The sequence below is a fragment of the Rutilus rutilus genome (genome assembly GCF_951802725.1).
Source record: "Rutilus rutilus genome assembly, chromosome: 10".
Lineage (NCBI taxonomy): Eukaryota > Metazoa > Chordata > Actinopteri > Cypriniformes > Leuciscidae > Rutilus > Rutilus rutilus.
In genome coordinates, this window is record NC_140215.1 from 25,852,864 (window position 1) to 25,879,316 (window position 26,453).

Genomic DNA, 26,453 nt, shown 5'->3' on the forward strand with positions numbered 1-26,453 from the left:
AAGCACTTTGAATTGCCATTGTGTATGAAATGTGCTATATAAATAAACTTGCCTTGCCTTGCCTTGCCTAACCGAGCGTTACTCCGAGACGCAGAAAAAGGCCAAAGCTATGAGCCACGTCATTCCGCGAAGGGCGCCGCCGCCGCCGCAGCCGCAGCCGCAGCCGCAGCCGCGCTCTCGTTCGTCCTCAGCCTCAGGCCGCCAACCCCAGGCTGCGGCCAGAAGACAGACAGCGCCCCGCCCGGGACAGGATGCCCGTAAAGGCCGCAGCGGTCCGTGGCAAGGGGCGGGTAACAGGAGGACGCAGAGGAGCCCGCGCAGAAAGCCCACCGCGTCCCCTGCCAGGCCCAAGCAGTCGTCCTGACCGCTCGGGCAAGAGGAGGAAAAAGCGCCAGGCCGGCCCCGCGTGCAAGCGGCGCGCTCTAGTGCACTTCGTCCCTCAGAGTTCTGTGAGCGACGCGTGCAGTTGTTCTGTGTGTGTAAATGTTGTGAATGTTGTTCAAATAAAGCAAATTACTACTTCACAAACAGAGCTTTTTTCTCCTCTTGCACCACACACTGTGTTACCCGCCCTGCCCTCGAGCAGCGCAGAGTCACGGTCAATAACTACCCCCAACACTCACATAGCGGCCATGACCGCAGCGGCGATGACCGCAGGTTTAGATCAGCCCTCGCTCAGTCGTTTCCAGGCAGCGTGGGAAGCTATTCCGGGCATTTCGCCGTGGGTGTTGAATATAATTCGGCACGGGTACACACTTCAGTTCAAACGCAGACCACCCCGCTTTCGCGGCGTAATTCAGTCATTAACTTTGCCCCAAAACGCTCACGTGCTGAGGCAGGAAGTGTGCAGCTTGCTCGAGAAAAAGGCTATAGAACCAGTTCCCCCGAGCGAACGGGACAGCGGGTTCTACAGCCGCTACTTCGTTGTGCCGAAGAAGGGAGGGGGTCTCCGCCCCATTCTGGATCTGAGACCTGTCAACAGAGCGCTTCACAAACGCGCCTTCAGGATGACAACACTGAAGCAAATCCTGGCGCAAATTCGCCCCGGGGATTGGTTCGCTTCAGTGGATTTAAAGGACGCTTACTTTCACATTCAGATAGTGAAACGTCACAGACGATTCCTGAGGTTTGCGTTCGAGGATTCGGCGTACCAATATACGGTGCTTCCGTTTGGACTGGCCCTAGCCCCCCGAACGTTTTCAAAATGTGTAGACGCGGCACTTTCACCCCTCAGATCGAGCGGAATGCGCGTCTTGAACTATCTGGACGACTGGCTAGTTCTCGCTCAGTCGAGAGAAACGCTGGTCAGCCACGTGAATGCCCTCCTTCGACACTTGGAGATGCTCGGGTTGAGGGTGAACGTCCAGAAAAGTGTGCTCACACCGAGCCAGACGATAACATTCCTGGGAGTGTGCTTGGATTCGGTGAGAATGAGAGCGCGCCTCTCCCCCGAGCGAGCGGAGGCTCTGAGTTCTTCTCTCGGTCTCTTCAGACCTGGCAGGCTCGTCCCACTGAAAGAGTTTCAGAGACTACTGGGACGGATGGCAGCGGCTTCTTCGGTGTGTCATCTGGGGCTGCTGCATATGAGACCGCTTCAACACTGGCTGAAAGCGCGCGTTCCCCCGAGTGCGTGGTATTCTGGCCACAGGCGCGTTATGGTCACCAGCGGATGCGCCCGCGCCCTGGCCCCGTGGAGGAACCCAGATCTCTTCAGCTCAGGTGTCCCTATGGGCTTAGTGACGCAGCGAGTGGAGGTCCTGACGGACGCTTCATCCACCGGATGGGGAGCGGTCTGCTTGGGCAAGCCCGCCTCGGGTCGGTGGTCAGAGAAGCAGATGGAGTGGCACATAAATCGCTTGGAACTGGAAGCGGTCTCTCTAGCTCTAAAAACCTTCCGGTCTCAGCTGGAGCAGCGGCATGTGTTGATTCGGACAGACAACACCTCCGTGGTTTCGTACATAAATCGCCAAGGCGGTGTACATTCCAAAGCCCTATTCAGGCAGGCGGAATCCCTTCTGCTATGGGCGGACCGGTTTTTCCTCTCGGTGAGAGCGGCGCACATCCCCGGTGTTCTAAATCGCGGGGCGGATATGCTCTCGAGAAGCGGGATTCCCCAGGGGGAGTGGAGGCTTCACCCCGGGACGGTTCAGCTGATATGGAATCGTTTCGGCAGGGCGGAGGTCGACCTCTTTGCAACGAGCGAGAACGCGCACTGTCAGATGTTCTTCTCGCTGTCCCGTTCCCCCCGGGAGGTGGACGCGCTGACTGCGCGATGGCCGAGAGTCTGTCTCTATGCCTTTCCTCCGGTGAAAATTTTGCCCATGGTGTTGTGCAAAATCAGGGAGGAGAAGGCGGCGGTGACTCTGGTAGCCCCGAACTGGCCGAATCAGCCCTGGTTCGCGGATTTGGTAGAGTTGCTAGCAGGGCAGCCATGGGAGATCCCGCTCAGGAAGGACCTTCTGTCTCAGGCGAGCGGAACGATCTGGCATCCCAGCCCCGCGCTGTGGAGCCTCCATGTGTGGCCACTACAGGGTCGCTGAGCGGGCGGGACGCGCTGCACTCGCGGGTTTTGAATACCATCGCGGAGGCGCGAGCTCCGTCCACCAGGCGCCTGTATGCTCTGAAGTGGGGTGTGTTCTCTAAATGGTGTCAGGATGTCGGTATAGACCCAGCGGACTGTTCTGTGTCGGATATTCTACGCTTCCTTCAGTATAGGATGGATGAAGGGAGCCTGCCATCCACTCTGAAGGTTTATGTGGCCGCTATTGCCGCGTTTCACCCCCCTGTTGACGGACAGTCTATCGGTAGACATGCGTCGGTGACACGGTTCCTCAAGGGAGCTAGGAGATTGTGCCCTGCACGGCCGCCTTCTGTGCCGCCGTGGGATTTAGCTTTGGTCTTGGAGGCTTTGTCACGACCGCCTTTTGAGCCCCTAGCCTCGATTGCCATTAAGGAGCTATCGATTAAAACGGCTCTGCTTCTCGCTCTCGCCTCGGCGAAGCGGGTTGGGGATTTACAGGCTTTCTCTGTAAGTGAAGATTGTATTCGCTTTGGACCGGGAAACTGTAATGTTACTCTCAGACCGAGACCGGGTTACGTTCCTAAGTCGCTCAATACCCCGTTCAGAGCGCAGATCGTTTCTCTGCCTGCCCTGTCCGCTGAGCCATCAACCTCTCAGGGTTCGGATGCTCAGAGTGCTATTTGCCCAGTCAGAGCGCTCCGAGAATACATTTCTCGCTCGGCAGCGTTTCGACAATCGGACCAGCTGTTTGTGTGCTTTGGTGGATGCAACAAGGGACGGGGGGTCTCAAAACAGAGGCTTGCTCACTGGATCGTGGACGCTATTGTTTTGGCTTATGATTGCCTGGGACAGGAATGTCCCCTGAACATCAAGGCCCATTCGACTAGGGCGATTGCCTCCTCGTGGGCCTGGACTAAGGGTATGTCTATTCAGGATTTATGTCTTGCGGCTGGCTGGTCTTCTCAGAACACGTTTGCCAGATTTTATAAGTTGGATTTACCCTCTGTAGCGTCTCGAGTGCTTTCGGTGAGTTGATCGCTTACACAGCATTAAGAGAGCAGCTCTGCGCTTTGCTCATGAGTTGTTCTGTGTGCTATTTGTGTGTTATACTATTGTCACCGCTATGCGTTGGCTTCTCTGTTGTTGTTGTTGCCCTGTTGGTCTACAGTGCAACCTTCCCCCAGTTATACTGCTCGGGATATGCAAATTCCGGTAGTGTTGGTGTGTTCCTGTGATTGGTCCCTTTGGACCTATCAGAGGTTAGAGGTTCGCTATTTGTCAATCTCGGCCTATCAGGCACTTCCATTCTGGGGGCGAGGTTTGTATTGGGTCTGTTCAGTAGTTTGCTGCCACGGCGGGATTCTATACAGTTCCCATATACGACATCCGTAATGTCGAGTTCCGTAGCCTTGATAGGGAACGTCTCCGGTTACTTTCGTAACCTCGGTTCCCTGAAAGGCAAGGAACGAGACATTACGCTCGCCGCCGTGTTCGCTATTAATTTAGCGTTGTTCGATTCTGAAGGGAATTGACGCTGCACTTGCATTATAACTGCAACGGTGTTTCAGTATTTGCGTCAATTGGCCAGCTCTGCTGGCGTTAGCCTATAAGATTTCAGCGGAAGTGAAGGATGAGAGGAGTTCCCATATACGACATCCGTAATGTCTCGTTCCTTGCCTTTCAGGGAACCGAGGTTACGAAAGTAACCGGAGACGTTCTCTGTGCAATAGTCTTCCCCCTCAAAACATCTAGTCATTAGTTAATCATATAAGTCATTAAATGCAAAATGGTTGATGGGAGAGGTTATTATGTGAGTATAGGAGACCATAAGTCTGAGTGGACATCCATGACATGCGGAGTCCCTCAAGGCTCAATTCTTGCACCACTCCTGTTCAACCTGTATATGCTCCCAATGAGCCAAATAATGAGAAAGAACCAAATTGCTTACCACAGCTATGCAGACGACACACAGCTCTACTTAGCCCTATCGCCTAACGATTACAGCCCCATTGACTCCCTGTGCCAATGCATTGATGAAGTCAACAGTTGGATGTGTCAAAACTTTCTTCAGTTAAACAAAGACAAAACTGAAGTCATTGCGTTTGGAAACAAAGATGAAGTTCTCAAGGTGAACGCATACCTTCACTCTAGGGGTCAAACAACTAAACATCAAGTCAGGAATCTTGGTGTGACACTAGAGTCAGACCTTAGTTTCAGTAGTCATGTCAAAGCAATAACTAAATCAGCATACTATCATCTGAAAAATATAGCAAGAATAAGATGCTTTGTTTCCAGACAAGACTTAGAGAAACTTGTTCATGCTTTCATCACCAGCAGGGTGGATTATTGTAATGGACTCCTCACTGGCCTTCCCAAAAAGACCATAAGACAGTTGCAGCTCATACAGAACGCTGCCGCCAGGATTCTGAGCAGAACCAGAAAATATGAACATATCACACCAGTCCTCAGGTCTTTACACTGGCTCCCAGTTAAATTTAGGATTGATTTTAAAGTATTATTACTGGTATATAAATCATTCAATGGCCTAGGACCTCAATACATTGCAGATATGCTCACTGAATATAAACCCAACAGATCACTCAGATCATTAGGATCATATCAGCTAGAAATACCAAGGGTTCACTCGAAGCATGGCGAGTCCGCTTTTAGCTATTATGCCAGCCGCAGCTGGAACCAGCTTCCAGAGGAGATCAGATGTGCTCCTACTGTAGTCACATTCAAATCCAGACTCAAAACACATCTGTTTAGCTATGCATTTACTGAATGAGCACTGTGCCAATGTTCGTCCGACTGTTTGTACTGTATTTTATTTTGTATTCTTCTAAACTGTTTTAACTATTCTTATTTCTTTTTATTATTTTAATTTCTTCTATGTAAAGCACTTTGAATTGCCATTGTGTATGAAATGTGCTATATAAATAAACTTGCCTTGCCTTGCCTAACCGAGCGTTACTCCGAGACGCAGAAAAAGGCCAAAGCTATGAGCCACGTCATTCCGCGAAGGGCGCCGCCGCCGCCGCAGCCGCAGCCGCAGCCGCAGCCGCGCTCTCGTTCGTCCTCAGCCTCAGGCCGCCAACCCCAGGCTGCGGCCAGAAGACAGACAGCGCCCCGCCCGGGACAGGATGCCCGTAAAGGCCGCAGCGGTCCGTGGCAAGGGGCGGGTAACAGGAGGACGCAGAGGAGCCCGCGCAGAAAGCCCACCGCGTCCCCTGCCAGGCCCAAGCAGTCGTCCTGACCGCTCGGGCAAGAGGAGGAAAAAGCGCCAGGCCGGCCCCGCGTGCAAGCGGCGCGCTCTAGTGCACTTCGTCCCTCAGAGTTCTGTGAGCGACGCGTGCAGTTGTTCTGTGTGTGTAAATGTTGTGAATGTTGTTCAAATAAAGCAAATTACTACTTCACAAACAGAGCTTTTTTCTCCTCTTGCACCACACACTGTGTTACCCGCCCTGCCCTCGAGCAGCGCAGAGTCACGGTCAATAACTACCCCCAACACTCACATAGCGGCCATGACCGCAGCGGCGATGACCGCAGGTTTAGATCAGCCCTCGCTCAGTCGTTTCCAGGCAGCGTGGGAAGCTATTCCGGGCATTTCGCCGTGGGTGTTGAATATAATTCGGCGCGGGTACACACTTCAGTTCAAACGCAGACCACCCCGCTTTCGCGGCGTAATTCAGTCATTAACTTTGCCCCAAAACGCTCACGTGCTGAGGCAGGAAGTGTGCAGCTTGCTCGAGAAAAAGGCTATAGAACCAGTTCCCCCGAGCGAACGGGACAGCGGGTTCTACAGCCGCTACTTCGTTGTGCCGAAGAAGGGAGGGGGTCTCCGCCCCATTCTGGATCTGAGACCTGTCAACAGAGCGCTTCACAAACGCGCCTTCAGGATGACAACACTGAAGCAAATCCTGGCGCAAATTCGCCCCGGGGATTGGTTCGCTTCAGTGGATTTAAAGGACGCTTACTTTCACATTCAGATAGTGAAACGTCACAGACGATTCCTGAGGTTTGCGTTCGAGGATTCGGCGTACCAATATACGGTGCTTCCGTTTGGACTGGCCCTAGCCCCCCGAACGTTTTCAAAATGTGTAGACGCGGCACTTTCACCCCTCAGATCGAGCGGAATGCGCGTCTTGAACTATCTGGACGACTGGCTAGTTCTCGCTCAGTCGAGAGAAACGCTGGTCAGCCACGTGAATGCCCTCCTTCGACACTTGGAGATGCTCGGGTTGAGGGTGAACGTCCAGAAAAGTGTGCTCACACCGAGCCAGACGATAACATTCCTGGGAGTGTGCTTGGATTCGGTGAGAATGAGAGCGCGCCTCTCCCCCGAGCGAGCGGAGGCTCTGAGTTCTTCTCTCGGTCTCTTCAGACCTGGCAGGCTCGTCCCACTGAAAGAGTTTCAGAGACTACTGGGACGGATGGCAGCGGCTTCTTCGGTGTGTCATCTGGGGCTGCTGCATATGAGACCGCTTCAACACTGGCTGAAAGCGCGCGTTCCCCCGAGTGCGTGGTATTCTGGCCACAGGCGCGTTATGGTCACCAGCGGATGCGCCCGCGCCCTGGCCCCGTGGAGGAACCCAGATCTCTTCAGCTCAGGTGTCCCTATGGGCTTAGTGACGCAGCGAGTGGAGGTCCTGACGGACGCTTCATCCACCGGATGGGGAGCGGTCTGCTTGGGCAAGCCCGCCTCGGGTCGGTGGTCAGAGAAGCAGATGGAGTGGCACATAAATCGCTTGGAACTGGAAGCGGTCTCTCTAGCTCTAAAAACCTTCCGGTCTCAGCTGGAGCAGCGGCATGTGTTGATTCGGACAGACAACACCTCCGTGGTTTCGTACATAAATCGCCAAGGCGGTGTACATTCCAAAGCCCTATTCAGGCAGGCGGAATCCCTTCTGCTATGGGCGGACCGGTTTTTCCTCTCGGTGAGAGCGGCGCACATCCCCGGTGTTCTAAATCGCGGGGCGGATATGCTCTCGAGAAGCGGGATTCCCCAGGGGGAGTGGAGGCTTCACCCCGGGACGGTTCAGCTGATATGGAATCGTTTCGGCAGGGCGGAGGTCGACCTCTTTGCAACGAGCGAGAACGCGCACTGTCAGATGTTCTTCTCGCTGTCCCGTTCCCCCCGGGAGGTGGACGCGCTGACTGCGCGATGGCCGAGAGTCTGTCTCTATGCCTTTCCTCCGGTGAAAATTTTGCCCATGGTGTTGTGCAAAATCAGGGAGGAGAAGGCGGCGGTGACTCTGGTAGCCCCGAACTGGCCGAATCAGCCCTGGTTCGCGGATTTGGTAGAGTTGCTAGCAGGGCAGCCATGGGAGATCCCGCTCAGGAAGGACCTTCTGTCTCAGGCGAGCGGAACGATCTGGCATCCCAGCCCCGCGCTGTGGAGCCTCCATGTGTGGCCACTACAGGGTCGCTGAGCGGGCGGGACGCGCTGCACTCGCGGGTTTTGAATACCATCGCGGAGGCGCGAGCTCCGTCCACCAGGCGCCTGTATGCTCTGAAGTGGGGTGTGTTCTCTAAATGGTGTCAGGATGTCGGTATAGACCCAGCGGACTGTTCTGTGTCGGATATTCTACGCTTCCTTCAGTATAGGATGGATGAAGGGAGCCTGCCATCCACTCTGAAGGTTTATGTGGCCGCTATTGCCGCGTTTCACCCCCCTGTTGACGGACAGTCTATCGGTAGACATGCGTCGGTGACACGGTTCCTCAAGGGAGCTAGGAGATTGTGCCCTGCACGGCCGCCTTCTGTGCCGCCGTGGGATTTAGCTTTGGTCTTGGAGGCTTTGTCACGACCGCCTTTTGAGCCCCTAGCCTCGATTGCCATTAAGGAGCTATCGATTAAAACGGCTCTGCTTCTCGCTCTCGCCTCGGCGAAGCGGGTTGGGGATTTACAGGCTTTCTCTGTAAGTGAAGATTGTATTCGCTTTGGACCGGGAAACTGTAATGTTACTCTCAGACCGAGACCGGGTTACGTTCCTAAGTCGCTCAATACCCCGTTCAGAGCGCAGATCGTTTCTCTGCCTGCCCTGTCCGCTGAGCCATCAACCTCTCAGGGTTCGGATGCTCAGAGTGCTATTTGCCCAGTCAGAGCGCTCCGAGAATACATTTCTCGCTCGGCAGCGTTTCGACAATCGGACCAGCTGTTTGTGTGCTTTGGTGGATGCAACAAGGGACGGGGGGTCTCAAAACAGAGGCTTGCTCACTGGATCGTGGACGCTATTGTTTTGGCTTATGATTGCCTGGGACAGGAATGTCCCCTGAACATCAAGGCCCATTCGACTAGGGCGATTGCCTCCTCGTGGGCCTGGACTAAGGGTATGTCTATTCAGGATTTATGTCTTGCGGCTGGCTGGTCTTCTCAGAACACGTTTGCCAGATTTTATAAGTTGGATTTACCCTCTGTAGCGTCTCGAGTGCTTTCGGTGAGTTGATCGCTTACACAGCATTAAGAGAGCAGCTCTGCGCTTTGCTCATGAGTTGTTCTGTGTGCTATTTGTGTGTTATACTATTGTCACCGCTATGCGTTGGCTTCTCTGTTGTTGTTGTTGCCCTGTTGGTCTACAGTGCAACCTTCCCCCAGTTATACTGCTCGGGATATGCAAATTCCGGTAGTGTTGGTGTGTTCCTGTGATTGGTCCCTTTGGACCTATCAGAGGTTAGAGGTTCGCTATTTGTCAATCTCGGCCTATCAGGCACTTCCATTCTGGGGGCGAGGTTTGTATTGGGTCTGTTCAGTAGTTTGCTGCCACGGCGGGATTCTATACAGTTCCCATATACGACATCCGTAATGTCGAGTTCCGTAGCCTTGATAGGGAACGTCTCCGGTTACTTTCGTAACCTCGGTTCCCTGAAAGGCAAGGAACGAGACATTACGCTCGCCGCCGTGTTCGCTATTAATTTAGCGTTGTTCGATTCTGAAGGGAATTGACGCTGCACTTGCATTATAACTGCAACGGTGTTTCAGTATTTGCGTCAATTGGCCAGCTCTGCTGGCGTTAGCCTATAAGATTTCAGCGGAAGTGAAGGATGAGAGGAGTTCCCATATACGACATCCGTAATGTCTCGTTCCTTGCCTTTCAGGGAACCGAGGTTACGAAAGTAACCGGAGACGTTCTCTGTGCAATAGTCTTCCCCCTCAAAACATCTAGTCATTAGTTAATCATATAAGTCATTAAATGCAAAATGGTTGATCTAGTTGTCATAGACTGTCAAGCATATTTTCTACACATTTATATTAGACTTTTTGTAAATGTGCCATGAATTGATGAATTATGCAGGCGAATCTTGACTTTCACCAATGAAGAGAATGTAGATCAACCAATTAGAAACCAGTTCTCTGAAATAGCTCAAAGTTACATCTCATGAACCTTCAATTGTCAAGCATATATACAGTGCTGCATGCAAAAGCAAAGTTCTGCCTAAGGGGTCTTTCCTGTGTTTGCCTTTCTAATGTTGTATTTTCGCCTTTGTGCCCCTATTTCTTTTTCTTTTCTATATCACAATAATATTGTAATGTTTTGTTTTTTTGTCAGACCACTAGTAAAGTTGTAACTGTGAATCCTATCCAGTCTCTTTTAATCAATAACTCACGTACAGTAGTGTGTAAATTTGTACTTTTGAAATGGATATATGGCATACAGAAGAAGCGCAGCTTTGTACATTTCAATACAGTAACTGTCATCCAAACAAGCCATAGTTTACATCAGGTAATAGTAACAGAGTGCAGTGTTTTATTGACAACATGACTAAGCATTTTGACTGTCTTATCCGTACACAATGACACAAGGACTTGTCATTCTGATGGCACTGACATGTTCATTGACACAGATATTTACTTTTGAGAGATGAACTAATGATTTTGAGCAAGAGACTGGCTTTTGCAGGTAATCCATGGTGTTTTGCTATTTGTACGAATTGTTTTGAGAAATGCACTTACTGTTTTGCAAATGTCGAGGATGATTCGAGAAATGTACCAAAGCGACAGAGAAAAACTGTAAATACAGAGACAGACAAGCTAAACAAGATAACAAGGGGGCGTGGCTAATGAAAAACACCTGGGGAGACTAATCAACATAACGGGGAACTGCTAAACATAGGATGAGACAGGGGAACACAGACATGAATCGTGACGTAGCCCCCCACTTAAGGAGCGGATTCCAGACGCTTCTCAGGATAACAGTCCAGGAGGGTGGTGGAGCGGAGGCGGGCCCGGAGGCGGGCCCGGAGGCGGGCCCCGGGGCGGGATGGAGGACCAGGCCCGTGGAGCGGAAGAGGACCTGGAGACTGCGGTAGGACGGGAGGCCAGGGTGGAGCAGGCAGTGCCGGCAGTGCAGGCGGCCAGGGCGGAGACGACAGTTCAGGGGACCAGTGAGTCAGTAGACGTAGGTCGTAGCAGCAAACACACTGTGAGGTGATCATGCTAAACTTACACTGTCAGAAAATGATCGCAGGCTATCTTTGGTCTCAAGATGTGACAATGGCCGTCTTTGAACCTCTCGCACGGTTTAGGAGCCACGACCACAGAATTACTCATCTTTCGTCTGGGACAGCCCAAAATCATACAATGTGTACCAGGTATTCGCCAAAGCTTGCAACAAACCCATCCATTTACAAAAAAAACCTTTCCATTTAATGAAGGTAACAGTACTTGTTTTAATACCAGCCAAACTAGACTTAACTAAATCGAAAGAAATTAAGGGGCTTCAGGCAACTCCCTATTATGCGCAATTAACATTTGACTACCAATGCTTTTTCAGAATTTATTTATCTTATACTCTTTTCCCTACTGACCATTATACATTGCTAAAAATAAAATATGTAATTTCATTTGAACGAGCTGGCAGGGCATGAAAGATAGCTACAGTAGCAAAAACGATCCATTTAATTCTGAGGGTCAAAGAGCAGGAGCAAACCATTCTTCTGGCAGTCCCACAGAAATCTGTTACTGTAGATGGTTTTATTCTCCCACGCTGACAAACCCACAAGCGTTTCATCAATTTCACCGAAGACAACGATTGCACTTGAGGCTTGTTCTGTCCTTGCGGAGGGCAATCAATATACAAGACGAGAAGCGAAAGTGAGAACGGAAGAGATAAGAAAGGGATTTCTGAGCAGACAACCCTGAGACAGCCGGTCTCAATCCAGTCCATCTCTGTGTGACCCCGTTTCGCATTTACACCGCTCTCCATTATGGATGACCAGGCAGCGCCCTCTGGAAATCAACTCAGGGGTCATTTGACTGCATGTGCATGAAGAGCAGAGGGAGCAGATTGATGAGCAAACACATGTTCACTGTCACACAGTGAACCCATTAACCTGAACCTTTCATCTACATTGCTAATGCACTCCAGTAACCCAATCCACTGCCAGACATTTTTAGTCCCGCAGGATTCATTGCATCTCCAGATCCATAGTCATCTTCAAAAGCGCAGTCATCCCTAAGCGCACATTAACCCAAGTCTTGTGGTCTAAAACACTGAGGGAGAAAAATCTCACCTGCACCTCTGATCTGCCGTCCATTTAGAGCTGCACAAATGCACACGAGCTGTACAAATGTGCTGCCTTCATCCAGCTGGAAAAATGTTTTAAATAAACCAACACAGATTTCACCAGCAACCAGAAATAAAGCCACCATCTGGACCACGTCCCCGAGAAGGAACAGAGACAGGCTGAGAAAAGGACAAAGACGACAGGAAAAAAGGAAGGTGTTGAATAGAGGTTCCTCTGAATCACTGCTGTGTGATATAAAAGCTTGTTTCCGGCACAGTATAAAAAAATAAAAAAAATAAAAAAGATCTGAGAGTTTATTATGTCCCAATCCTGATAAAAAATTCTGTAAACTCCGATATAAACACGCAATTCTGTTTTTTTCTTTGTTTGTTTTTTCTATTAAATTGAAATTAAATAAGAAATGCTGTAGAGATATTGTTCATAGTTCACGTTAACTAATGCAACCTTATTGTAAAGTGTTACCCTAAATGTATGTATAAAATAAATAGCACCACAGTCAGTGAGGACCATTGCGGCACAAGTGCACAGTTCAACCAGTCCAAGCCAAAGTATTTTGCATTAAATGCTTCAAAGAGGCTCATTAGCATAGAATTTTGTGTGGGTTGTCGCGTCAGGTGTTTTGACAGATTGCTTGTGTCGTTTAATGGAGTGAGAGATGTTTTTCCCCAGCATATAACTATAGCTCATTTCACAAAACAGCAAGTTACAAAAAAAACTTTAGTCTTCACAGAGTGAGCAAGCACTCATGCATATCAACCAGACAGAGCGAAACTGAGAACATCTAACAACACTGTAACAGCACAATTATTTCGAACAAAACATTCATTTCGATCAAATATTTGTTGGATGTTACATTTAGATTTAATGAGAGTAATGATGATGAAAATTGTAAATCTGCAACAAAACCACCACCATCAAAATGATTTAATTAAAATTACATATTTAAATCTGAGGTCAGTAAACACAAATGAAGATATTTTTGATGAAATCTGAGAACTTTCTGTCCCTTCATCGACAGTTATACGCAATTAACACTTTGTCGCTTCAAAAAGTTCATAAAGAGATTGTAAAACTAATCCATGTGAATTGCGCGGTTTAATCCAAATTTTCTGAAGAGACACAATCGCTTCATGTGATGAACAGATTGAATTTAGGCTTTTATTCACATATTCATCAGTGCACACATCAGTCGTGGTAAACGGAAGATCAAGCATGTTCGCGTGACATGCGAGAACCAATGCGGTTCATTCTCATGTTACGCAGCACGTTTGAGCTTCTGCAAGAACCAATGAGGTTCATTCTCGTGTTACGCAGCACGTTTGAGCTTCAGCAAGAACCAATGAGGTTCATTCTCGTGTTACGCAGCACATTTGAGCTTCAGCAAGAACCAATGAGGTTCATTCTCGTGTTACGCAGCACGTTTGAGCTTCAGCAAGAACCAATGAGGTTCATTCTCGTGTTACGCAGCACATTTGAGCTTCAGCAAGAACCAATGAGGTTCATTCTCGTGTTACGCAGCACGTTTGAGCTTCAGCAAGAACCAATGAGGTTCATTCTCGTGTTACGAAGCACATTTGAGCTTCAGCAAGAACCAATGAGGTTCATTCTCGTGTTATGCAGCATGTTTGAGCTTATAAAGCTCAAAAGCGCCATATAAATAAAGGTGACTTGACTTGAATGCTAGATGTAAAGCTCTTGCTATTTGTGTTTAGGCTGTAGTGTGTATGTGTGTGTATGTGTGTGTGTATATATATATATATATATATATATATATATATATATATGCTAAATAATCATGAACACAATGACGTGGTGAAATGGGCTGTGATGCATGGGTCACCAGGTCAAATCTTGCCTAGGGCAGCAAATTGGTCAGGGCCGGCCCTGCAATTAATGACAGAATTTCCATGTCTGGGTGAAATATCCCTTTAATGATGAACAGTTGTCTGCTTAATATTTTTGTGGACACTGTTATACTTTTTCTCCAAGATTTTTTGATGAATAGAAAGTTTAAAAGAACAGCATTTATTTGAAATGTAAATCTTTGTAACATTATAAATGTCTTTACTGTCTAGGACCCTCATGATACGATACTGATTTATCAATTTATATACCGTTTGGAGGAACATATTACGCAAGACGTGCAATAAACTATTATAATTGGTTTCAATGATATACAGTATACATTTTTTTTATTTTTTTTTTATTAAATCAAAACAGTTAATTTACATCCCTGGTTGTGGGAACATAGAAACAGTCACTGGCGGTTCAAAACTAAGAGCTTAAGTGGAAGAGGAAAATGGGAAATGACAGACATGAATGTGTGGCGTGAAAGTGTTCATTCGAAATGATGGGAAAAGCCAAGGCCAGCTTGTAAAAGTTATGGCTGAATTCACACCTCCCATAGCAACAAGCCCGGTTCCCACACATCCATTATTCATAGATTTCATTCTGATGCCTCTCCAAATGTTTAACGGTATAATCTGAGGTAATTAACGAAATAATATAAACACTGAAGGGGGGATAAATTTCTCAGTTGTTGGCAGGCTTTTGTAAATGCTTAGTACCTTTAATTTAGGCCCAGTCAAGTGAGCTAAAGTAAGATGAAGAATCATTTCTTTACAAGTATGCTCAAAGCCTGCGTGCCGGAGGACGTTCAGGACGATATTGCTATTCATCCATTTTGTCACAGGATTGTGAAGCATCCATTTAAATAGCTAATGTGCGAGCCTAGCCAGCACAAATCACAGGACGCTTCAGAGAGGGAATCAGCACAGGAGATGGAGGATACGGGCTGCCAGGGGCGTAAACATCCTATTTGCTTTTATAAGGTAATTAGAAAGCACTCTCTGAAGGTATGAGACCACGAGCAATCTGATTATATATAAAAACGATACCTGGACGCATTGTTTTAAAAGGATGTCGACCTTGAGAAATGAGCATCCAGATGAAACGTAATGGATCCCATTTGAACCGCGCTCCTTTACGAGATGCCTTGCATATTTACTATGTAATGGATCTCATTTGGACGGCACCACTTTACGAGATGGTATACTTATTTACAGGCAGGCAGTTCTACCCACACAAGCACTAAATGCGTAATAGGGAAATAATTGGGTTGCAGGAGAGAAAATAAATGCTTTACAATACGTGTTCATATGCGTCTGATCAGTCTAGACGTTGAAAAAAAATCGTCCAAAAGCAGCAAGCTTTTCTTCCTTATTTTATAACCTGATTGACATTTATTTTTGCAGATGTCCTTTGGAAACGTCTGACTCTGAAGTGTACTTTATATTATTTTCATAACACAACTCACACTTTTCACCAACTGTGCATGGTCGATACTAATGAAATGCAAAGCATGCTCACAAAAAAGTGAGTGGGTGACTGCAAATAACTGCTCAAATGAAGCGGATTACCATCTTGTGAAACCCAAAAGTAACATTTGCTACTTACGAAACATTTAATCAAATTTTAGGTAGGTTAGAAGAAACACATTAAGTCCTAAAGGGAAAGGACTGTTGCAATACATTTCCTGTTTCTTTCCTATAACCTGTTTGTACCATCTAAAACGCTGAAAATCCAAAAGGTTTTCTTTTTTAGTACAAGTTTCAAATATTGATGATTTAACATAACTCCCATAAACCTTGCTAGGTCAGGGTCAAAAAGGGTCTGTAGATGCCAGTCTGTATATATAAATATAACTTGCTTCAAATAACTTAAATGCAGTAAAAACCAGATGTTGCATCATACAACCTAGCAATTCCATGTGACGTGCACAGATGCCAGGTGCACAGTAAGTGGTTCACATACAGAAATTAATTATTTATAGAAATGAATTATCTATGAAAGCACCCATTGAGAAAGTAAGGTTAAAAGTAAGATTTCTATCAATCTAAATATAGATTTTAATTTACAAAATAATACATTCAATACTATATATAAAATTCAGTAGCATTATCCATGTAGCATAGTTGAGCTCACCCACCAATGAGATTTAAAATTCATTTTTAACCAGTACAATTGCTATCTGTGTTATTGCACTGACTGATGAGAGGCTTCACAAGGGCAAATGGCCATATTTGTATTCATTAAGGCTACATTTTACAGTGAAATAGACTTTAGATTTTGATGGTTGTTTTAAATAAAGTAAAATTACTATTTACATAGATATCTACATACAGCTCTGGAAAAAATTAAGAGACCACTGCAAAATGATCAGTTTCTCTGGTTTTACTATTTACATGTATGTGTTTGGGTAAAATTACCATTTTTGTTTTATTCTACAAACTACTTACAATATTTCTCCCAAATTCCAAATTGCAGAAAATGACAACTGGTCAAAATAACAAAAAAGATGCAGTGTTGTCAGACCTTGAATAATGGAAAGAAAATAAGTTCATATTCATTTTTAAACAACACAATACTAATGTTTTAACTTGGGAAGAGTTCAGAAATCAATATTTGGTGGAATAACCCTGATTTTCAACCACAGCTTTCATGCATCTTGGCATGCTCTCCACCAGTCTTTCACATTGATGTTGGGTGACTTTATGCCACTCCTGGTGCAAAAATTCAAGCAGCTCGGCTTTGTTTGATGGCTTGTGACCATCCATCTTCCTCTTGATCACATTCCAGAGGTTTTCAATGGGGTTCAGGTCTGGAGATTGGGCTGGCCATGACAGGGTCTTGATCTGGTGGTCCTCCATCCACAGTTTGATTGACCTGGCTGTGTGGCATGGAGCATTGTCCTGCTGAAAAAAAGAAAAACAATCCTCGGAGTTGGGGAACATTGTCAGAGCAGAAGGAAGCAAGCGTTCTTCCAGGACAACCTTGTACGTGGCTTGATTCATGCGTCCTTCACAAAGACAAATCTGCCCGATTCCAGCCTTGCTGAAGCACCCCCAGATCATCAACGATCCTCCACCAAATTTCTCAGTGGGTGCGAGACACTGTGGCTTGTAAGCCTCTCCAGGTCTCTGTCTAATCATTAGACGACCAGGTGTTAGACAAAGCTGAAAATTGATGATCTGTGGGTGCTTCAGCAAGGCTGCAATCGGGCAGATTTGTCTTTGTGAAGGACGCATGCATGAAGCCACGCACAAGGTTGTCCTGGAAGAACGCTTGCTTCCTTCTGCTCTGACAATGTTCCCCAACTCTGAGGATTGTTTTTTTTCAGCAGGACAATGCTCCATGCCACACAGCCAGGTCAATCAAACTGTGGATGGAGGACCACCAGATCAAGACCCTGTCATGGCCAGCCCAATTACCAGACCTGAACCCCATTGAAAACCTCTGGAATGTGATCAAGAGGATGATGGATGGTCACAAGCCATCAAACAAAGCCGAGCTGCTTTCATTTTTGCACCAGGAGTGGCATAAAATCACCCAACATCAATGTGAAAGAATGGTGGAGAACATGCCAAGACACATGAAAGCTGTGGTTGAAAATCAGGGTTATTCCACCAAATATTGATTTCTGAACTCTTCCTAAGTTAAAACATTAGTATTGTGTTGTTTAAAAACGAATATGAACTTATTTTCTCTTTCCATTATTCGAGGTCTGACAACACTGCATCTTTTTTGTTATTTTGACCAGTTATCGTTTTCTGCAAATAAATGCTCTAAATGACACTATTTTTATTTGGAATTTGTGAGAAATGTTGTCAATAGTTTATAGAATAAAACCAAAATGTTAATTTTACCCAAACACATACCTATAAATAGAAAACTGATAATTTTGCAATGGTCTCTTAATTTTTTCCAGAGCTGTATATCAACCACACAGCCTTGCAATGCAATAATAATAATAATAATAATAGTTTAGTGGTGAATGGAAAGTGTAAAAAACAAATATCTAAAAAAATATTAAAATATTTAAAACATGACCTTGTGTCATTTTAGAATTTTCAATATCTGTTCACAAATATTTTGAGAAAACAAATCAAATGAATTTTTGATTGATGCTTATTCATGAAAATTTGATAATAATGACAGCCCTAGCCACTGTTACGAGCAAAGCAACGACCTGAGCATGCAGTACATCAATGCAGTCTTGGCTTGACGGCACTGAGAGAGCAACACTTTCATTAGAGAGCTGTAATTCATACACCGTATTGATCTTTCTGCAGTTTATGACAGTTGAACCACGGACGCCTTCAAATCAGAGTCAAAATGAACCAAACACTTGAGCGATTCAATAGCTCAGCTGAAAAAGGCAAAAGAGGGAGAAGAAATTGAGGCTGTAGAGATTGTCAGTGAAAAGAAAATCGATTTAGAAATGAATGCCTAAATTAAAGAAATAGCTCGGCCACAAATGAAAATGGTCACATTTACACCCACTTATGTTTCTCAAAACCAGTTTGCAGCAAAAAAGTACCTCTTTTTCAGAGTACCGGTACCTCTTTTTCATACAATGAAAGTGACTAGGAACCACTTCTCTCAAGCAAGATTAACACTGAATAAACACCCTCAGTTCAGAAATATTACAAGGTTTGAAAAGACTTAATATGGACCGCTTTTACCTTCCTGTTTTTCTTTAAGGTTCACAGCACCAGGTCACAATTTGCTTTCATTATACGGAAAAGATCAGCGTGAACAGTTTCCTTTTGTGTTCCACTGAAGAAAGTCATCTGGATGACTTTCAACATGCATGACTGAGTAAACTGATGACTGAACTGTGATTTTGGGGTCGAATACACCAAGGTAAGAGTTCATCTCTTTCTTTAAAAGGACGAGGAGGAGTACAATCACAATGCCATTCCCACCACCTCTTTCCCGAGGCTCTGTGGAACATGAGAGCAGACTCATAATTGCACCCGGTGTCACTCAAGAATCCTCGAATGAGGCATGATTCATGTCCATGCGTAATTTAATACCATAAAAAGAGAAGGGAAAAAAAACAACTTGATAACAAAAAGCGCCACTCACCACCGTTAATGGTCTTCGATTTGCGTCTTGCAGGTGTGTTAGTGCCCTGGAGTGGAACGTTTAAGTTGTGTTCCCATTAATGCCTCCCAACAAATTCCCTTTGCTCATCCAGAGAGCCTTACAGGCCCTGGGAAAAGAGGGCAGGACAGGACCCCTATGAAGTCGAGTAAAAGGGGCTTTACCACTGCACATGGACAGCTGTGAAGCGATCCGCTCCCATTACTCCCTCTCAGTCTTCCTCTTTCTGTCTGAGAGTGAGAGATCTCTGGTTTCAGCACTATTTTAGATGAGGACTAAATCATGACATTTAAATAAGTCTGGCTTGGTTTTCTGCTTCTGATCTACAACTTGAACAGAAGCCTGAACAGGAAGTGCTGCTATAATCCCCATAAACAGCACTTTGACCTAAAGGTTAGCAATAAAACTAGAACCCTGACATCTGAACATACTTAATCTGTTCCAAAACCTAAAGGCATCGTAGGCCAAATCATGAGGTGAAGACTATTCCAAAAACAAGGTAACTTGAAGGTAAATAATTGTTTTTATTTATTTCATATTCCAAACCCATAAGCCTTTTGTTCATCTTCAAAAACAAATGAGAGAATTTCTGTCCCTCAACTGAAAGTCCATTACACATCAAGGTTTGTTCTTGCATGTCAGCTTCCACAAGAACCAATGGCGTTTGTTCTCATGCGTCAAGCAAGTGCAGTAGAGCATCAGTTTACCATATTTGTAAAACACTTTATAATAAGGTTCATTAGTGAACATTAGTTAACTACCTTAGTTAAAATGAATTAAGAATGAACAGTACTTCCTACAGCATTTATTAATCTTAGTTAATATCAATTTCAACATTTACTAATACATTAAAATCAAAGATTGCATTTGTTAACATTAGTTAATGCACTGTGAACGAACATGATCAAACAATAAAATTAATACTGTAACAAATGTATTGCTCATTGTTAGTTCAGGTTAGTTAATACATGAACTAATGTTAACTAATTAACCTTATTGTTAAGTGTTACCAAAATATCTTTATTTGGGTTTCGAAGATGAGCGAAAATCTTATCTTATCACGTTGTTTCCAAATCTTAGGTTTGGAACAGCATGAGGATAAGCAATTGATGACCATTTTCATTTCCCTTTAATTCGGCTGTCTCCCATTTTATTTCAGTATAAAAATATAGGGCATATAAAAATATTTAAAAACACTAATAATGTAATAACATTGTTAAAAAGTAATCTTCAGCAAATCTCAATTAATAATATTTTTTCATTCTGTACATTTATAAATGTTGTGATGCCTTAATTTACTTGTAAGATAAAAAAAAAAAAAAAAATTATTTCAATCACGACAACTCCCTGAATAGTTTTAGCGTGTTATCGAATGTGGCAACAATGTATTTGGTCTTGGTGAACTACATCTGCTGCTGCTGCAGTGCAAGTATGGACTTGCTACTGCAAATAGATGCACAGACACACTGCTGTGAGCATGTGAGATATGCTGCTGCATATAGACATGCATAAATACCGTAGCAAATCTAGGCAGGTGGAGCTGGGGAGGTAGAGGGTTTCAGAGTACATTTGAAAGTGTGCTGCAAGACCAGCCTAACACGAAAACACTGAACCAGACTATTGAAATATTGAACAAGCAATCTCATTGGCTAGCTTGTGCCGTGATTGCTCGCAAATTGCATGTAAAAGGACCTATCAGTCCGCTCCCTCTAGAGGTTCATGACTAAACTAGATATTTAGACAAAATAGTATATAAAAAACACTATTTAAAAATAAGTGCAAAAAAATAATAGTCCCAAAAAGGTGGACAATGCGAATGTTGATTATAAATAATTTCACTCAATACTGAAAAGTTTTTTTTTTTTTTTTTTCAGTGTCAACTTTTAACCCATTCTACCTTAAATGTGTTTGTGCTATGTATATTTATGCATATTACAGTATTGCGCAGTTCCTCTCACATCGCCTGCAGCTTGTGTGAGGAGCTATATGTCTATGACGAATGTTCCAAATTAGTCACTTATGAGGTTCTATTTCAGCTAGGATGTTGCCTTTGAAGGTGGCTACCTATCTAGGCAGTAGGCAGTCCACTAGGTTTTGGAACTAGTATCTGTGTATATGCCAAGTTGGCGCTCAACACGAGGTATCGCACTCACCCTGCAGGCGACCGTTTCGGCCCTCATTCCAACCATCTAGCAGGCTGTCAGTCTCTCTCTCACACACACACACACACACACACACACAGCAAGCTCCATGCCTGGTTTTAAAACAAGTCCTCCATAAGGGCTCTTACGCACAAGCACAGCAACTATCTCAGAGGAAAGAAAGCAAACAGCTTTAGATCATGTCACAGCAGAGAAAAAGAAAAATGTCTCCCTCTTGAGACTCTTTGGAATCTCATAAAAAAGCTGCGATAAAAGTTTCTTCTGTACATGCTTGTATTTTACAATTTAGCTGTAAATTTCTCTTTTCCACAACTAAATGAAATAGAATGCAGGAGTCTCAGGATGCATTTAATATTTGAACTAATTGTAATTTGACTCACTAAATTAAAATGAGTTATTGTGTAGTTCATGATGCAAGATGCTTAAAGAACAAAAGTGCAAATAAACCTCTTCCTCTAGTACTCAGTTGACTTTAGGGAGGCACAATATATAGTTTTTTTTACTCTCTCTCTCTCTCTGATTGCATTCATTTCTGCCTTTTATTGGTTATCAGCCATAACATTAAAATAATCATTAGCTTATCTGTACCGTCACTAATTTTAATATCAGTAAATAACTGATAGACAACAAACACTGGCCCAGAGAGAAAAGCTTGTTGAGGTGAAGACTAAAGGCTCACACACCTTTACCCATACCAGGCTCCATCTGTTCCACAGGAAACATGGATGAACTCTGAACCTGAGAGTGGCGGTCCAGAAAGCCGCTGTGTACCTGGGCACAGGATGACGTCTGGTATTCAACCGAGAGGAGACAGACAGTCTCCCAACTGTTCTGATGAACAGAAGCCAATTCTCACATACATGACTATTGGCAATAACACACAAATAGCCACCCACAAATGCAACAGTCCACTACCACGGAATCCATTTAAATATACACTCATACACTTCAATCTATACCCTCCCATGAATCCACATGCAGGGAAGATTGTTTTTTTTTGTTTTTTTGCCGCCACCTGGTGTAGCTTAACACTAGAACTGCCATGACGGTCATTTTGACCGTTTTGAATTTTATATCTGCAATAACTTTGTTGAAAAAACAAACTGAAAAATACCTGACTTTTCCTAAAAGTGTCTGTATTTTCATTTAAAATGTTTTTCATATAAATTACACATAAGGCAAAAAAACAAATGAACATATTTACCTATTTCGGCCATAGACGGTCTTGACCGCACTGAATTTCGAACAGTGTAAACATGAAAATAGGCTAGCCTACTCCGTCATTTTGTTCAGGACATCTACGGATATTATTATTTATAGATGTAGGCTATAATTAAACTTGTTTAAATGTACAGTTTGGTGTTGTTTTGTTTTTAAAAGATATCCTAATACAATAAATGCATTAATCTCTCAATTGGGTATTTATCATTAAAGATATAGAGTTTGGAATCTAGCGGTCAAAATGACCGCTTGCGGCAGTTCTAGTAGTTATGGAATTCTGGCACTTCTAGTGTTAATAGGAAAAAGAAATAATAATTATTCACTCACCCTCATGGCATTCCAAACTTGTATGACTTTCTTTATTCCGATATTGGTGCTTTGTCTGTATTTCGATCAAATAAATGCAGCCTTGCTGAGCATAAGAGATTTATAGTGATACAACCATAACAGCCATTTGCAACAAATGAGCAGGTAGTATATTTTCACGATTTTCTGTGACGGTTGCGTATCCTTGATTTTTTCATATTCAAGATAAGGTCAAAGTACGACCACAATGACACACTCGTTTTACAGCGTGGAAACAGACGTGAAATGAAATGCAACACAGGATTGACAAGACCGAGCAAGCAACAACAACAAAAAAGTACTAGGGATATCAGCAGAACATTTTATATTGTGGCGAAAGCAGTGAAAATGATATGAGAGGATAAAAATGTGCACATCAGACAGATTGTTCACGTATTATTCAGATAGGGAATGCATTGTACAACTCGACAGCCCATGGAACAAAGAATTTCCTGTCTCTTTTCATGCATCATAGTGCAATCAGTTTGTTGCTGAATGTGCCCTTTTGTCTGAGCTGTGCCAAGTAAAGGGTGGCATTCATGCTACATGATGGAGTACAGATTTGCTGAAAGTAGAACGCTCACCATCGCCTCCAACGTGCCAAGGCAGTGTCTGATAACTGAGCCAAAATTCCTGATGACTCTGTTAAAGTGTATTTAGGTCTCATTCATGCTGCTGACCACAAACAGTGGTAAAGATGATGACACCTTCCACAAGAGACTAGTCAAACACGTCCATCAGCATAGACTGCAAACAATCAAAGCCTCTTCGTCTGATAGAGTCTGATGGTGAAACATTGGAAGGACTAGTTATTCAACCCGAAACTCCATCGCAAGGACGACTTGAGTAGGACGTTTCTCAGTGACACACTACTCAGTTTGAGGTACATTATGAGATGTTCCTCACCATCAGCATTTACAAGTGTATGTCCATCAACAAACCGATGTGCAAATTTCTAATTTATTGCGGTGCTTATGCGGGAACTATATCAATAACAGCGCATACGTTAGCCGAGCACTAACGTGAATGACTAATGTGACATTAAAGTTTGTAAAACAAATCTTGCTCCATTCTTTATCTTTACACAAAGTAGTAAGAACAACCGACAATCTGCATTAATATACAGTTTTAGGTAATAGTGGCCCACAGCTGAGTATTTCAGTAAGACAGTAATAATGTGATTTAGCCGGTTAGCTGGAGACATACACAATATAAAACTACATATTTTGAACACTAAGTCTGTGTAAATACATATTTTCAGGGTATTGTATACTGCTTCAGACTGCAATTCAAAGACAGCTGCAGACACATTTTCATAATTAATTATAGCTTTACAGCAATAACAATAAATTTTGTATGAAGTGGCAAAATGAAGTTAATCGGAATTGCCATGGTGAATATTTTAAAGGTCATTTAATGCAACGGTAAGTCGAAAACATGCTATGGTAATTTAAATTACATTTTAATGCCATTTAATTCCTTTCTATTTGCGGCTTCTTGTATAAATTATGGTTGTTCTGTGTGTGTGTGTGTGTGTGTGTGTGTGTGTGTGTGTGTGTGTGTGTGTGTGTGTGTGTGTGTGTGTGTGTGTGTGTGTATGTGGGGGGGGTCAAATTTATTTTACATTTCATAAAATAAATAAAAACCTTAATAAATGATCATTTACGTCAGATCGGGATTTCAACTAAATACTCTAAATCAAACAAAATGTACGCAGACCCAAAGGAAAAACCTTAACCCAGACAGTGATGTGTTATCTCAGTTACGGTTTAAATGTGACAGATGCATCAAATGGGTATTTCCAGAGGCAGTGTGATAAGAGCTAAATGATACGTTTGTCAAAAACACAGAGCTAAAGAAAAGAACTTCCCAGCATACCTGACAAAATATGCAGAGCTCTGCATCGCAAAGAAAACCTCGGCTAACAGCAGGATGAACACCTCTCAACAGAATCCTGGGAAACACAAAGGACTTCGCACAGTACAGACTGTCATCCCGACAAGTTCGCCCAGATAATTCTGAAATATCTAACACTCCTGCCTATTGCAATCAGGGAGGTTTATAATACCTGGAAAAATCCATCAATGATATCAAGGCTGATTGGCACAGGCACAATAAATAAAACCCATTTTATTACTAATAACCAACATCAATCAAACAGGACTGCAATATAACACTTCATGAAATTGACTGATGTGTTGTCACGGTGCATATGTGACAAAAAAAGCTTTCAAAAAAATAAAATCCTCTCTGCAAGTGCATACACGCAAACAGGAAGGCATATGAGTTTGAGGCATGCATGACACTGACAAACAGAAATGTCTGACCACCTTAACCACACCTTTAGAAGCAGCAGCTGACTGGCTGCTTCGATTGCTCCTAGACCGTGTAACATGCAAAGATTGTGGAGGTAGAGATGTCTCAACCAGTTTTGCAATAATGTAGAAGTACAATTTTGAACTGTGGATGTGTGACTAATGTGAAAACCGCTGCACATTACTTATGTAATTACATTACGTAAACGTAGCTATTGTTACGCACATGTACATGCACCAAAATAATCAGATGATGGCTCGATCGGACTGAAAAGCCTTCATGTGAACACCTCAATCTATCAGATTGAGCTCAAAGTGGTGGTGTAGACCTGAAATCCTATCAACAATTAACATTTTCTATTTTCTCACTCTATATTTGGACTATTTTCTCACTCTGATTCGAAAATACCCTGCGCTCATGCGTAGTGCCATGATGTGCAGGTTTATATACATTTTAGGTCTTACAAATGTGAATGTTTTTATGTACGGCTCATGTTACAAACTGTTCAGTGAATGAGGAGAATGTATATTTACAAAATATGTGTCAGTTCTCTTTTTAGATTCTCACAGAGAAGACTTACACAGAAGACTGGAGACTTACACTTACAATTTATTATAAGGTGTCCTTGTTACAGTGTAGTTATACGCTTAAGTACTAAGCAATAATAATTAACAACATGTACTTACTATAGACTTATAATTAGGAATGGGGTTTGGTTTAGTCGCATATAATTATGCATAAGTACATGTAACATATGTAACAAGGACACTGTAAATAAAGCGTTACCAAATGATCTTCACCCCAAAGTAACAAGTAGGCTAACTTGCTTTATTGCGAAGAATTGACAAGAAATCAGTTTACAACATCCAAACACTCCTTTTGTTAATAATCATTGCAATAATCAAGGGGTGTGACGACAGACTGTATGGTTCAGGTTCACACAGAGATCTGATCTCACCATCGAGTCCACCGGGGATTACATGACGAGACAGAATAACATGAGACAGAAGAAATCCATAATTGTGGCACCATATCCAAGATGCATGTAATTAATACAATTAAAGGGCAAAATGAGTATTTGGAAATGCAAGCTGATATTTCCTACTGGCGCACTAAAGCTAAAGATTTCAATAGCCTACCTTTCTTTTTGTGTGTTGGGAGAAGAACACAAAAAAAGAAATGTGTTTATTATTAACCATACCAAACTATATCAATAAAGTCATTTCATCTTTCATCTTGAAAGCAAAAGATAAAGAGAGGTATTCAAACAAGTTAAAAAAGATCATAAAACTGATATCTTTAATTTATGTTTTGGTCATCCAGCCAGCAGTCATAAACACACGCTTTACTCCCACTAAAAGCAGTGTATGGTGTCGTGTCTTTGATAACCAACTTGCTATGTCTGCAGAGAAG

At 43.9% G+C, this 26,453-nt stretch overlaps 1 protein-coding gene across 3 annotated transcripts in view; it reads right to left on the reverse strand.

Moving 5' to 3' along the window:
- The window catches only part of st6gal2a (ST6 beta-galactosamide alpha-2,6-sialyltranferase 2a), a 94,111-nt gene that overhangs the window by 54,444 nt on the left and 13,214 nt on the right, over positions 1–26,453 (reverse strand). Inside the window, exon 1 of one of the 3 annotated variants that reach the window (XM_084421061.1) lies at positions 18,979–19,211. The exons of 1 other annotated variant lie outside the window; for it this stretch is intronic. The gene's annotated coding sequence lies outside the window, so the exon portion shown is untranslated. Of the gene's footprint in view, positions 1–18,572; positions 18,622–18,978; positions 19,212–26,453 lie in introns of those variants that run through there. One more of the 3 variants, XM_084421062.1, reaches the window with a different exon arrangement.